At 37.3% G+C, this 15,613-nt stretch overlaps 1 protein-coding gene across 4 annotated transcripts in view; it reads left to right on the top strand.

Annotated features, from left to right (window-relative positions):
• The window catches only part of RNF19A (ring finger protein 19A, RBR E3 ubiquitin protein ligase), a 58,167-nt gene that overhangs the window by 6,002 nt on the left and 36,552 nt on the right, over positions 1-15,613 (top strand). Inside the window, exon 1 of one of the 4 annotated variants that reach the window (XM_069005246.1) lies at positions 12,882-12,962. The exons of the other annotated variants lie outside the window; for them this stretch is intronic. The gene's annotated coding sequence lies outside the window, so the exon portion shown is untranslated. Of the gene's footprint in view, positions 1-12,881; positions 12,963-15,613 lie in introns of those variants that run through there. 4 annotated transcript variants of the gene reach the window in all.

Raw genomic sequence — 15,613 nt, 5'->3', positions numbered from 1 at the left:
TTAACATTTGTACAGGAACTGTATGTAAGTGAAGGTGCTGACAGAGAGTGGTTGTTGCCACATAGTGTTTGGCTTTTCTCCTTCATATCAAAATGCATTATGTAGGGAACTTCCAGGTGTCCCTCAGACTGCTGATAGTGAAAGAACATTTGGATGGGATTAAATAATGACTGCAGTGACATGATCCTGCTGGCAAAGATGAAGCTTGATAAGAAACATTTTCTTCTGGTCAGCCATTGGGAAGTATCTTACTCTGGGCCTTCCTTTCATGTTTCTGTAATAAGCAATCTAATATGTTGATCAATGCAAAGAAATGTGTCTGGAAGGCAGAGTGTGTTCAAGGTTACTTTATTTTTAGATTGTGTACTGGAAAAATAACTTTATTCAGTGTGTTCTCCACTGTGTGTCCTGATGGAGGTGCTCTGATTTTGTGTTCTACTATACTGTTAAGTCCAATATAAACAAAATAAAGCCTTTTAAAATACTTTTTTTTCCTGAGTTGAAGACCTTGCTTCAGTTTACTGAGATGAGCAGCTACCTTTTCACTTTCATTTTACCTGTGAAGCTGTATCCGATACTTTTTGGTTGAGTTCGCTTTTTTCAAAAGAAGAAGTTAAGCTTTCCTTTATATGATACTGCTAAAAATACATCTTGGGAGACCAGGAGCCCTTTTACTCAGGGTCAGAGGTGGAGGTATCAAACTTCTAGCTCCTTTTTAAGCAAAGGAAACCTTAGTGCCTATAGTCTGTGAAGTCAGGCTGTTGCTTTACTGAAGTGTAAGATTTTACAGTCAGTGTAAGTTTTATCTGTGGGACAACATAGGGGAGAAAGCTGCAAAGCTGTTGTGCACGCTACTCTTCATTTCACACCAGCGTGCTTTTAAGCCATCTGCATTTTGATTGAGGGGTTTTAGTACCTAATGACCAAAAATATTCTTCTCTTAAAGTTCCTATGTGACTAGTTTTTTTTTGTTTGTTTTATCTCCGGTCTTTCTTCACCTTCCTGTTCCTATTTGCTTTTGCATTTTTTCCCCTTATGTGCCAGTGTGCTTTGTTTGGGCTTTGTCTGTGATGGTTGTGCATAGCTACAGAAAAGCAGACTTTGCCTTCTGTGACCTGACACCAGGCAGAAATTCAGCCAGGGCAAGAATAGAAGAGAGCCTGTAAACTCAGCACAGGAGTCCTGAGTCTTTCCATTATTAACAATTAAAGATGATTCCAAGATGAATTAGGTAATGGATTAACTAACTCATGCAAAGAGATCAAGGATAAACAAAGAGATATATCCTGCTTTGCAAGAATTTAGATTATTAGGATTACATGCTGCCTGCATGTCTGGGAAAGGAAGAACAAACTTCCCTGTTTTCAGTGTTTAACTTTGTTAGTAGATAAGGTATATGATGTGCCAGATTAATTCAACAGCAAAAGATAAGTTTACGCTTTGCAGGAGGTGTTTTTACTGGGGAATGGGTTAAGAAATAGAAGCATCCTGTTTAGTCCTGCCCAGCAATGCTACAGCTTTTTCTTTAAAACAGTTAAGCAATGGAAATGATTTCTTCCTACTTCCTACACCCTGTCCTAATCAGCATAATATCATGGCTGGATCGAGACCAAGAACTGTTGATTGAGTAAAATATGAAGACGGTGACATGGTTTTGTTTTCATTGTTCCTTTTTTCTGTTTTGTTTGTGAGGTGTGAGGTATTGCTGGCTTTTTATTAGGGCTATACAGTCATATCCTTTTTCTTATCTCAAAGGTGATACTGATGCCATGAAGATTTTTGCCTTTTCTTTTATACCTCTGTTATACCTTTTTACAGCTTCTGTATTCCTAGTGCTTTTTGCCTACATTCTTGGACTTGTTTGTTAAGCTAAGAGACTAAACATTTTAGAAGCTTCGTAGCGAGATCAGTGTGCCCCGGACCCCAAGGTCCTCTCCAGAGCACATCCTGTAAACCAAGATAGAACCATCCAGGGGAAGGTTCCTTGGGGAGGGGGGCTCACTTGAGCCTCTCATTGGGGAATCTTTGATAGATATGCTAATTAGTAAAACCTATAATGTTATACCCAATGTCGGGGGGGGAGACACATAGAGGGACTCGGCGAGGTGCATCTCGATGCATATGACCTGGACGTGTACACCTAAGGATCCTTAAAATAAATACCAAGGTAAAATCCCTTTTCCCCTTCTAACTGTGTATGACTCTTGATTTTAAGACCAGGAAAAGGCATCAATACAATATTATCTTTCTGTTTTAAGGGTAAGAAATAATTTGTAAGTCACAGTTGCAACCTGAGTTACCTTTCACAAGCTGTAGGGATCTTTGCACTGTGTGCTTTTTTAAAGCCACTTTATGGAAAACTGCATATGCACAATTAATGTAAAGCCACAGTATGCTGCATTTGTGGGATGGACTCTCTTAAACTATCTGTAAGTTTGCTTTTGTTTCTCTCTGGTGGATAAAAATAATAAAAAATACTGGTAATAAAGAATATTTGATATGGTTAGTATTCCTCATGAAATGATGAACATGCACCTCTAAGTATGTAGATGAATAGTTTTATTGGGCTAAAAGTCATTCTGTGAGAGAATAAATTAGAATCCTGAAAGGAAGGAGCTTCCAGTTGGCAGTACAGTGAACAGAAATGCAACACTTTATGGGAAGCCTTGGGTAGATTGATGCTTTTATCTGCAAAAATGCAGTGTGGGTAGTGAAGCTCTCTGTAAAACACAGTCCTTTTGCTGTTAGATCTATTCACCTTTAAAGTTCATCCCTGAAATAGGTGCTTTGTACAGCGTTAACTATAGATTAGTACCTGCATATGGGTGGTTTTTGGAGTATTAGGTGATGAAGTCTTGTGATCTGATTTCCTTCAAAAAAAATGGGGGTTTATTAGATTTAACTTCATTATCACGAGTGTCAGGTCATAAAAATAGTTGACTGGAGTATTATCAAAGTTAGTACCTACTTGCAGTGACTTTAACTTACCTAGTGTGCATTCTGCAAAACTGTGCATTTTGTAAGTGAAGAATGGCTCAGATTTTCATAGTGTATAGAATGCAGGAACTGTTGTCTATTGTAAAGACAGGGAAGGTAATGTTAGGATCCTGGTAGTTTTAACTGTGTTTCACAGAAACCGGTTAAACATGATCATGAGTGCACTAGAAATACTAGAAATGATAAGGTATGACTTCTGCAGCAATTACATGACTTGTTTGCCCAGGCTTTGTAATGTGAAGGATTGCACATGTAAATGAAAAGTGAAACTGATTCTGCCACTGCGTGCAATTACTTGTCATTTTAAGGTTTCAGGTAAAATCCTGAAATGTTAAGAAAGGCCAGAATTGAAGTTGAAGAAGCAACTGTAGTTGGATTATCTTTTCTGCCTACCTTTATTAAGTTACTGTTCTTAATTATACAGATGTGGTTTTTTGGTTTTTTCTTCCCCTGCAGAAGCATTCCTCAGAATACAGTTGCCCTGTCTACTGGGGCATCCATCTACTTTGGGCAGAAATAAACCTAGTCTCTAGGGCTGTTATTTCCATTGAATAAGAGACATAATGCAAATAGAGCAAAAAAAGATTTTTATCTTGTCTGACATAGGCATCTGAATCTTGGCTGTGTTTGGTAGGGGTGGGGATGTGTGTACACGATTGATACTGCGGGTATCTTTGGACGTACTTGCTGTGTAACATGCCCAAGAACTTAGTTTCATTTAGTCTTTCTCAGGTCAGGCACCTGAGGTGGTAAATAAATTAATCCTTAATCACGTTCTAATACTGTATCTGTTAACAGAGATAATAACCATGCTACTTAAGTGGAATGAGTATGTTTTTTGACTATTTCAGCAATATTTATCTAATATATTGGTGCTCTGCAATGACTTATGAGGAAACCAATTTCTGCTTTCAATGTAGTATTATGCAGCAGTTGTTTGTTTATTTATTTTTATAGGGGGCACAATGAGTAAGAACAAACAAAATCCTGACCAGTGACCTAATAAGTGTATGCCAGGCAAAAATACTGAGGGGGGGGGGGAAGGGATGAAAGCCGTGCAGTTAAACTGTCATAACATACTTCAGCAATCATTTCCAAATGCAACTTCATCAAGTAAAGAGAATTATTTCTAGTGTACTTTGTGTGTGGTTTCCTAGCCATTACTAATAATAATTGCAGTCATATCAGGAGGTTTGGAAGCTGCTCACTAGGCACAGTGCTGTTTGAGCTAGTAATATCTAATAATACTCTGTCATGCTTTATAGGGTTTGACCTGAGACAGTATGATCCATGTGCTTGTGTAGTGTTTTGTGGATGTCTTTGGACTGTAGAGGATGGGCAGTAGAGGAAGACTTGCTTTGACAGTACAAGCTGCTTTTGCTGCTTTTTCTTTGTCACCAGCAATGTAACTTTTACTTTCCGCATCATTAACAGTGTTTTATGCAAATCCCGTTCATATTTAGCCAGTTAAGATTTTTGTTAGGATGATACCCTAGATGATCTAAAATGATATCCTTTTCAATACCTAATCTTATGTCTTTGCTTTTTCTCTCTTGTGACTTGGAGATAACTTTTCCTCTCTGTTCCCTGTTCAACTACTCTGTAGAATCTCTTTCTTGCCTTTGTTGTTTTCCTCTAGTGTTTGGGATCAGCCAGTCCATTTTGTCTCTCATATATAATTTCTTATTATTTGTGCTAAAGTTCACAGATTACTTCCCCGAACAACAACTGTTGGTTTCCTCATTCTGCAATCCCCATTTTGTTCTTACATTTTTCTCTTTATCATGCTCTGATGCAGTTGCTGTTCAACCATCCAATTTTGGTGCAGATTTCAGTCGCCTTTCTGGCAGCCACCACTTTGACTATTGTTAGAATTACGACACGGTTTAGGTTGAAATCCCACCCCGCTCCACGCTTGGTTGAAGTTTCTTCTGCGTTGCTGCCACCTAATAGTTGGATGTTGAAAAGGATAAGTCAGCTTTCTACCTTTATTTTCTGGTACTTTGATCCAGTATATTGTTTACCTGGAAGTGAAAGGAAGATTGTATTCAGTTCCAGGCTGGATGAAGTTTAGTAGAGATATTAGCAGATAAAATATATGCTCTTTGCTGAAGACTGGGTATCTTTTTCTCACATTCCCAAAAACTTGCAAGCATGGATATATTCACATTGCTGGAAGGGTGATAAAATACACATCCAAGTTACACAGGCCAGAATGCAAATTCCAGCTTCAAAGTGTGCTAGGGCTAAACATTTCCAGAGAAAATACTGCAAGTTTTTGATTTATTTTCTCTTCTAGGATAATCTTATTCATTAGATTGTTGTGGTTTTTTGAGCTGTGGTGGGGTTTTTTTTGTTATTGTCTTAAGTATATTGGTTGAAATAAGAATTCTGAAGAAGATCTTAGTATATAACTTTTCAGCCCAGTTTGCTTGAGAAGGTTCTAAACTGGTTGGAAAATAGGATGTTAGAGTGGGAAGTGTCAGGCAGTCATAATAATAACTAGCCTTTCTTTTAACAAGAAATTACTGTCTTTTGAAGTAAATTACTTGCTAAACTGTAAAAATGAGGTGAGTCACAGTGCATTTAACTTACTACTTTATTTTCTGTTTTCAATAGCATGGTTCTATTTTTCCAATATGACTTAATCTGACTGTGCGCTTACAATCTCCTCCCCCATAACATCTGCTGTTTAACCATGAGGTGCTATATCCATCCTTGCTTTAAAAGCCTGCTGCTGCCTTTTGTAGGACTGCTGTACTCTTCTGTCTGCTACTGGTATCTGGCATCTATAGAGTGAGTTCTGGTAAATGATTGCCTTTTGGAGTTAGTCCCACAGAACAGTGTACAAACTAGTTTGGAAACTTGGCTGCTAGCAGAAGGACATTGTTAATTTAGCAAATAGCCACAGTAATTTAAAATGTTATATCTTCTGTTTATTACTGCCCTTCTCTTGGAATTTACTAACCCACAGTTATCAATATAATGCAGTGAGTGTCCTTGCTCCTATTCAGATCAAAAGATTTTGCTTAAACCTCTATTACAGGCAGTTTAAATAAAGTATGTGACCTCGGTCTGAAGAGTGAAAGGTGGTCTTGTTCTGAATTTCTGCTTTGGGGTGGGTTAACCTGCAACAGGAGACAGCATGGGCCACTGCTTATACTAATTTAACCCTTTGAAGCTAAGTCAGTGTGGGCTGCTTCTGTAGGATTCTGAAAATATGTAGTGAAGCTTACTGAGCATAAAGTCCTTCTATACCAAAGCCTCTTGCTCTGTACATTGGAGGAGTTGTATTCTCTTTAATATTTAAATATTTTAATATTTTAAAATACATCCATATCTATCTACCTACATTCATGTAGATCTGCTGTGTCTCTGTCCACACCAAGTTGCTTTGTACATTGTTGGAAGAAATTATATTAAAATACAAAAAACCTGCAAGCTGCCTAATTGCACATTAATATAATTTTGTAAATGTATTGTTTCCTGCTGAAATACATTTCTTAAAGCTGTATTTAGCTTAATTAGTCTTGAACAAGTCCAGATGTTACTGTAACTTCAGTGATAACTGATTTATAAAATAAGAAGTGTATTTGAACTAAAACTGAAGGCACATTGAAAACAAGTGATGTAGTATCTCATGGAATTATGCAATCTAGCTTAGAGGGGGGTGTTGTGTTGTTTGTTTGTTTTAACGATCATGTCCCTAGGTATTCTACTGTATTATTTTGGTGATGCTGAGGATTTTCTTCATATATTTACAGCTTGAAGTGGCATTGGTCTTTTCTTGGCACTGTGATAATTTTATTTTGTGTTTAGGGCCATAGAGCATTGCTTGCTAGTACTGTGAAAGCAACCCTGTGGTTGCTTTCTTTTAGTAAAGTAGTGAGATAAATATTAAATTATATGTTCTAGCAGGTAACATAAGGAAATGCTTGGAAGATCTGTGCTGTCATAAAGTTTGTTTTTCAGAAGTTTAAATAGTTTTTCAATGAAATCATGCACCTGCTTCCTCTAATGTATTTGTGTAACTGTTTTCTTTGGAATTATAGGAGGAAGTAAATGGTTCCAAGTAAACAGTGAAGCTCCTGACTTCAAAGTACTTCCTTCAAAAGTGAAGCAGCTTCACTTTCCTTTCTTAAATAAATAAAAACCAAACATACCTTCCTATCTTACATTTTTTATTCATGTGTATAAGTCTGAAGGATTTTTTATCTTGAGTCTTTCACAGGAAAAGAACTATTGCTTTAGGACACCTCAGATTATATTAGGGACATGGTTTAGTGGTGGTCTTAGTGTTAGGTTAACACTTGGACTCAATTGTTTGGTTGTCTTTTCTAATGTAACTGATTCTGTGAATTTGCGTTGGAAAAGGTTTCCTGGATTTATTCTAATTTTGCATATCTTTATTATAGTGGTGTACAAGGAAAAGTTTTCCATGGAGATGAGCTCCCTGGTTGAAAGAGGCAATACAGATAATTTTTTTTTTTGTAGTGATACTGCAGGGCAGCGTCTTTTCTCTTTCAGTGACTCCTTACCTGGAGTATCCCAAAAACAGACCAGATAGCATCTCTCTCATGCTCTGCTTAACCAGGACATTACTTAAGGAATATAATTAAAATATAGTAGTTTTCACTGGCAAAGGTTGCTTAATTAGGATGTCTGCAGGTACTTTATTTTCAAATAAGCTGATATATGCACACAAATATGCAAATGTGTTGGACACCCATTTGTTTTCATTTTTCTTGCTACAGCTACAGTATTGAATGCTCCTGAAATTCTGTCATATTTAGATTTCACTGCCAGTTCACTTCTTCTGCAGATCTGACCTGTGAGGACTGCTTCCCTGCATTCTCTTGCGATGCCATGTGTTTAATATTCTTGCTGTGTCTCTATAAATGTGTGGTTAGCATTTTAAAAACCATGATGCTTTTTGATTGCTTTGGTCTGTTATCAAAACTGTTCATTAAAATGTGCTCCTTTGATATTATGCTCTGTAATAAAGTACTTTCAGCAATCTCCTGGAAATAACGTAATTTCCAAGATTTTTACCAGTTCAGCTCTATTTCACAGCCCCTTTTCAGTAGCTTTGGAGAAACATTTATCAAGTCCACGATCAGTGAAATATTTTATTCTTGTTGACAAGCCAGACCAGGCGTGAACTACATAAAAATACAACGACTATGTTTTTTAAACTTAATGTTTTCCCTGGCTTAGTAATTAGTCTGACTTCCTCTTGCCTTTATTCAGGGCCTAACATTAAATGTTTGCATCAAAACCGTGAAATTATTGGTCATAAGAAATCTGTCACAGCTAGATGAGACTGTACTTTAATTCATTAGAATGAAGTTAATTCTTTTTTAAGGAGCTTTTCTTCACAGGTTTGTTTATTGCTTAGAATAAGTTAGTACACTTACATCATAATATAGTATATTGCTTTCCATCATGTATTTGGTATTTTGGGAAGGATTTTAAAAAAAACCAACAAAACACATTTGTTGGAAAACTGAAATACTAATGCACATTTATTTGGCCATAAAATTTTAACTTCAAGGTTATATGTGTAGTTTAACACTTGACTAGCTTGTTCTTCAGCAAAAATTGTATACTAGTACTCTTTTTAAAAGTCAGAATTTGAATTACTAGAACATCTGAGATCCAAGGCATCAGTTTAAAAGTTCTCCTTCTTGCCAGTTGTGATTGCTGACTATTCTATAGCTAATTACTATATTTCTGAGGCATTTAAAATAATGAGAAAAAATAAGATTTGGAATAAAAATAATTATTTTTAATAACTGGATTGGTATTACAATATTGGATTTTTTAAAAATTCAATTTATTTGATAAAATGTGTGGACTACTGTAGATGTTAGATGTAATGAGAAGGGAATATGTGGACTACTGTAGATGTTACATGTAATGAGAAGGGAATATGGAAATAGGAGGGAGTTATTTCACCCTTTACTGTAAAGGAAAAAAAAGAAAGTTTAGTGATGTGCAGGGGATCAGAATGTTCCTGCTGTATTCCTTTTTTCCTCAGTATCTGATACAGTGATTGACAGGAGTTCAAATTTCCCCTCCACTTTTAAAATGAAACCAATCTGAATCCAGGTTTCTTCCTCAGCCCAGACTGGGAAAGCATGGGAAAGCATGTTGTTGAAATTATATGTAGGTTTGCGGATACAAGTTTGTTTTTGACCCCTCTAGGTGACTGGTGAAAACTTTGCAGCCTGGGATTAAATCACTAAAACTGATACTAGTATTAGCTGAAAGACATCCAGCATGCTCCAGGGTGGTTCTATCACACCTTTAATAACACTTCACAAATGAGAAAAAAATGTGCTTTCAGTTTGTCATAAAATTTATTTTTAAGACAAAAACTGTACCTGCTCAGAATGCAATTTTGTTCATTCGTTCATTTCCTTCCCCCATAGATGAGTTTTGATTGGGGGAGGCTAGGGGATGGGGAGAATATTTTGGTGCAGAGTTGAAATGCAAGAGATTAGTGTGGTCTCTGGTTGGGGTTATAGCCTGGTTCTGTTGTTCTTCTGTATATGCAGTTAGAAAGCAGTCTTAAAATGTCATGTGACATCACGAGTCAAAATAATCTGGCTGTTGACTGCCATTTTAAATTTTTGTGGAAAGACATTCTCTTGAATAGCTAGCTTCTCTATTTTTTTTTTTTAACATGGTTATTTTTCACTCCTCTTAAATAACAGATGGGACAGACCAAAAGAAATGATGCTCAAAGATGACAGATTTTGCACTTGCATGGGAAAGTGATTTCAGAACTTGTCATTGCATGTTACTTATCACAGTTCATTGAAGGAAGTCCTAGTGAAATGTAAATGCATTATCAACAACCTATCTGTAAAATGGAGGCCCAGGGATGTTGGATATAAAGCTTGTTATATGGCAAAGCTGGAAAGAAAATGAAGGGATCACTGTAATTTGGCACTGATGCGTGTTTGGCAGCCCTCCCGTCTTTCTTATCTTGGCTGGTGTTCCATCAGTCAGTGAACTTGTATATGGATCATGATGCATCAGAAAGACTGTGGAAGACACCTGTGATATGACATAATAAAAGAGAAAGAAGACCCAAATCTGTTTTCCTTTTCTGAACAGTCCATAGTTACTCTACTGTCTGTTAAAACTATGATTTTTAGATCAATTTGTCTGTTGAAGTTCCTGTCACTTTAAAAAATAATGAATCTTATGTAAGACAAAGAAATTTCATGGTGTTTCTTCTCAAGATTTATTATTTCAGCCTGATTCATTTCCTGGTTTTGTGCTAATCACTGACAAAAGGAGAAACAAGTGTTCTCCAACTGTTTGTTTGTAAATCTAGAAAGTATGTAATTTACTGTATTACAGGTGGCTGTGTGTGGCTGTAAGTGATGCAGAGATTTATACAGTACTTCCCTCTGTCAGTCTCTGGTCATGCACTTGCCTTCCTGGCTAACACTGCTGTTTCAAGGCTTCACATCTTTCTAGGTGGAAATTCAGTTCTCATATGAGAAAGATGAGGATAAGTTAGAACTTCTGTCCTCATACTATACTGTGAGAACAAGAATGTATTCAGTTGGATTAGTAGCAAATTAAGTACTGATTTTTGGAGGAGCTGTTTTTTGAGCTGTTTCATTAGGCTGTTGGGCTCATTGCCATGGATCTTCTTGGGTATTCAAAGCGCTGAGAGAGAGATTTGGTATTTACATGTATGGCAGTATAGGAGGTACTAGAACATACTGGCTGGGAGATGAATGTACTTTTTGGATCTGAAACCATTCTGACAAGTTAAAAGTTCGTGTTTAGGGCCTGGGACCAGTAGAAGATTTGTTTCACCTGTCATTTGCACCATGGAGTCTTACATACACTGGAGACAGGATCCTGAACTCAGAAAACCAGGAGTGACTTGTTACGTTCTGGTGAACTTGGAGGATAGTCAGGAATGTTGATTTATTTAAATAACAGCATGTGTTTTCTCATGGTTAGTGATATCTAGAAGTGTATTAAAATTGTAACATTTTAATGCATTCTTGTATTATTTACATTTGAGTAGATTGGCCTTTAAGGAGGTATTGAAAGAATGTCTTACACAAAAGCTACATCCCCTCCCTTTAAATCAAGTACCTGACCACTTCCAACAGGGTTTTTTTCATGTAGTTCATGCTGTAATTTGCAAATTTATGAATTAGTAGACAGTTGGAAGTTTGCAGTTTCTTTTACAAAACATAATCAAATTAAGTGATTGCCTAAATAGCTGTTTTAAAATTAAACTTGGGATTACAGTAGTATATTATTGAAATCCTTTTAGAACTTATACTTCTGAATTAGTTTGAGTGATAATATAGCTGATTTGGCCTTTTACATATTTATTTATTGGTTAGGGAAGAACGCTTCACTTTGAAGAAACAGATCAAGACTTTCAAGCTTTTAAAACCATTTCCTCATGACCTTTCCTTCTAAAGTTATCAACACTTTTCTGTTATAATTTAAGAAGTCAGTACATTAAGTTCTTTGAAATTGTTTTTCTGTTTTTTATCAAGTGTTTGTCTTTCCTTCTAGATATGTATGTCTTTCCTTCAAGGATGAGAAAGATGTACTGTAGAATGGCATTAAATGCCCTCAGGCTACCATTACAGACCATATATTTTGCTGAACAAAGGAAAATGTAAAGGGATTTTCTTCAGTGAAGTCAGTCCTGTGGAGGATATTGTACTGTAAAATGAGCAGGAGATAAAAGGGAGAAACAGTTGTTTGTACTGACACAGTCTGTGGATATTTGGGACAGATCATGGAGTTACATATGAAAAGGCATGCTTTATTTCTGTTCCAAATGGTGGTGGGATTTATAAATGTTATTAAGGACAGCCCGTTATGGTGAGTGGACCGGTGTGCTACATATATTAGAATACAAGCAGGTGAGTACAAGTTGTGGAGTTACTGTGGCTTGATGCTTAGCAGCTCAGACAGAGGAGGCTGATATTGCTGCCATCTCATTCTGGCTGTGAGGTAAGACACGTTCTCCTCTGTCCATCATCAGCTGTTCTGTGCATTGTCTCTGAGAGTTTGGCAAGTCACATTATCTGTGTGCTTCAAACATCTATCTGTAAAATGAGTGATGCATCCTTTCTCTTTATGCTTTGTTTTTAGAATTTATACTGGATATGAGAAAATGCACTTGCACGTATATGCTATAAGTATATGGTACAATGGAAATGGTCTTGATAGGTATTAATTTGGACTGGGGCTACTACATCAAGTAAACATCAAAGAATTCCTCTTTTTAGGAGTTTGTTAGGAGCTCCGAGTATTGTGTATACAACTGTGTATACAATACTTAGAACTGTCAGTATCTTATTTATATAAGGTTAATACTTCCATTATGAAACCAGGCATTCAGGTTTTTGGTTACATTTAATTCAAAGTGTATTTGGTCTGAAGCATTTATATTTTGCAGCTCAGCCTGGATATTAAACAACAAAAAAAACCCCACCAAATACTGTTTCTGAGAATGCAGAGGAAAGGTTTCTTAATGTTTAAAAATACAGTGCAGTGCAACTGCTCTGAGAATGTTATAATGTCTGTGTTTTGGATCAGAGGTCGGGGGGTTTTTTCATTTTCTTTTGCTTTTATTTTCTTAGAGAAACCTTGCTCCATTTTTATTCTATCTGTGAAAACTGGCTAGGAATGGCAAATTTTTAGAAAGTGGTTTTGAGCGTTTTCTTTAAAGACTGATTGATTGATGTGGCACCAAAATTCTAAACATTTCACATACAGCCACACTTTTTCAGCCATTGTAGCAAGTGGTGAGATACTTAAATTTTGAATCACAGCTGCCGGGCATCAAGTCAATAATGAGAGACCCAAGTGAGAAGGGGGATTGCTTCCTTCTGCTCTTTATTCTCTGTCAGGATGAGAGGCTTCAGACGAAGTGGGAGCTGTCTACCTTCAGTTCAAAGGAGGTACAGGAAAATGTGGTGGGTAGAGGCAACAGAAGAGGTAGAAGGAAAAGGGATAAGTGAGGAAGAGCAGGAAGAAAAGGTTGCATGAAGGAACTGAGGGTGAGGTGGACTGAAACAGCTGCTTTTTAACCAAATCTCTCTTTTTATGATATCTTTCTCCATTTCACATTTTTGCTCTCAAACTTGAGCACCTGCAAAAGAAAATGATAAAAGAAAAGAAGAGACTGTTCACAGGTCCTTAACCCCTGCCAATTATTGACCAACATCTGGGGAGAAGGGATGGAAAGGTTTATATGAAGCTTTGCATGCACAGCCCTCTGAGCTACCACCTGTGTCTGCTGTTGCAGAAGCAGGCATTTATTTTACAGGGTTCCTCCTTTGAGATGTAGTCCACAACCCCTAGTTCAAAACGTGCTGTAGCAGACTGTAGTGTCCTTGAGAGAAGGCATTCTTCTAGGTTTGTCGTCATCTTTAGAAACCCATTGGGCAGTGTTAATCAATTCTGTCACGGGGATAGAAGTTTCAAAGAGAAACTAATTCTAGTTAATGCTAGCTAAATCTTGTCACTTGGTGTCTGCAAACTATTAAATTGCAGAAAATTTGTGTAAGAGAACATTCTCATGCCCTGACGACAGAAAAAATACTATTGGCGTTTAAATCATTAGACAACAGCCACATTATTTGATGTGTGCTGGGGTATAAACTTAAGATAGGGAATACTAGAGCAAGGAGTCTGTGGCACCTCATTTGTAAAGTGTTTGTGGTGTTGGGCAAGGCCCTTATAGAGTAGTTAGGTGTTTTCCTCTGTGCCCGTCTTTAGACATTCAGGTGTTGATCAGCAGGTCAGTGCTGTCAGTGCTCAACCCAAGTTTTGAACCTATACAGTCCTATGTTGATGCAAAACAGCCTTACAGCTTTGGCAGCCCACAATATCTTAATCTCATTTCAAGTGACACCATTAGCCTTGGTGTCGTTTCCCATTTTGCAAATTTGGAAAAATAATCTTCCATTGCAGAATTTCTATGAAGATTTTGCAGGACTGCTTTGAAGATCGATTTGTTAATGATTTTGAAGCCTTTAGTCTAGTAAAAATGTCTTAAGGATTTGTGTGGTATTTGTGAATTCAGTGTTGTATAATGTTGTTATAAAGCAAAAAATATACAACATGTAGATATGGAGCCTCATTTAGTATGGAAATGAGAAAAAGCCATTGCTGGAATGAGGCCAGCTCCGGAAAAATCAATATGTCTGTGTGATTCTACTGGAAGTTCAGAAGCTGGACACAGCCTTTAGGGTCTCCCAAAGGCCTGGAAATGATTGCTAGAGCACTAAGTGGCACCCAGCAGGAGTCTTCCAGCTTCTCTTACTGGAGCTCACCTACCTGGTGCTATACTCAGGACTGCTTGGGTGGGAAGCAACTGGCCCCACTTAATCTATATCTGCTTCTCCTGGTAGTTGGATATTTGTTGTGGACAGGGGAAGAGATGTCCTGATGTCCCTGGAAATGGTGACAAGGATCAGATATCACAGCCAGACGTCATACGTGCTGAAACTGGACCAACATTTGCATTGCCTTCCAGTGCATCAGCTATGCTGTCAACTGACTGGATATGGGGGATGCTGTATTTAGTTTTTATGGACAGCTTGCTTTCTGGAATCCTTAATTTTTGAGCATTCAAGTGTGCAATATTAAATGTCCTCATAGTTCTTAGTGTAGGTTTGTGTTCCTCTGTTACCCGAAGAGTGTTTGATAATATTGTAGGTCACAAGGTAATTGATTTATTGGGGAAAGGATGTTTTAGGGGGCAGAAGGAGGGTAAGAATTTTGTTGTCTACAATCACATTAGCAGCGGTATGATTACAATAGCTTTCACTTGTTTTTGCCAGGTATGGCATGGCAGTGTAGAACTTTTAGGTACTATAGTTAAGTACACTCTAGGAAATGGTTCTACATGAAAAAGTCATTCAACACAACAGTTTTATTGTCATCATGGCTAGAAAAAGACTTGGTAGCTCAGTTTTCTTGGTGGATCGTGATACTGCAGACAAATGTAAAAGGATTAGAAAAAGCTTTTTTACTAAGGTAGAAAGTCAAAGTAGAAACCAGAGTAGTCAGGAATGCTGAAATATAGACATGATCCAAACTTTTATATTAATTTCCTTCTTTGTTATCTAGCCAAACTTAAGAAAGGAGTAGATGTCACTTACACAATTACTCTACACCAGTGAGTACCTAATAAGGAGGAGGAAACTTCTAGATATTTGTGGGTTTTTTTCTTACTGTCCTGAGAACAATGTGTCACATCCTCCCCTCTCTCCCTCCTCTCAGTAATTTGTATGCCATATTGGTGAGGTCAAATCAGTGAACAAACAATACTGCATCTGTGTGTCAGTTGTATATCCTTGTGCCTTTTATCACAGGTTGACTTTCTCTTCACCTATTTCAGATTTCTTTTCTCTTTCTCATTTTTCTTCTCCCCCCTTCTGTCTCAGAGAACAGTCTTCTAGGATTGTGGCTTCTGACGTTACTATGTGACTGGACATTTGGAGAGACCAGGAGAGGGATTGTACCAAGACAGGGAAACCTGTTAAGTTTTAGTAATGCTTTGCTCTTCCATTGCTGCAAACGCGGCTGAAGGTGCTGTAGCTTC

This window comes from Aphelocoma coerulescens, chromosome 2 (assembly GCF_041296385.1).
Source record: "Aphelocoma coerulescens isolate FSJ_1873_10779 chromosome 2, UR_Acoe_1.0, whole genome shotgun sequence".
In the NCBI taxonomy this organism is placed as follows: domain Eukaryota; kingdom Metazoa; phylum Chordata; class Aves; order Passeriformes; family Corvidae; genus Aphelocoma; species Aphelocoma coerulescens.
Note: the sequence above shows the minus strand (reverse complement) of the source record. Positions and strands in the feature narration are given on the sequence as shown.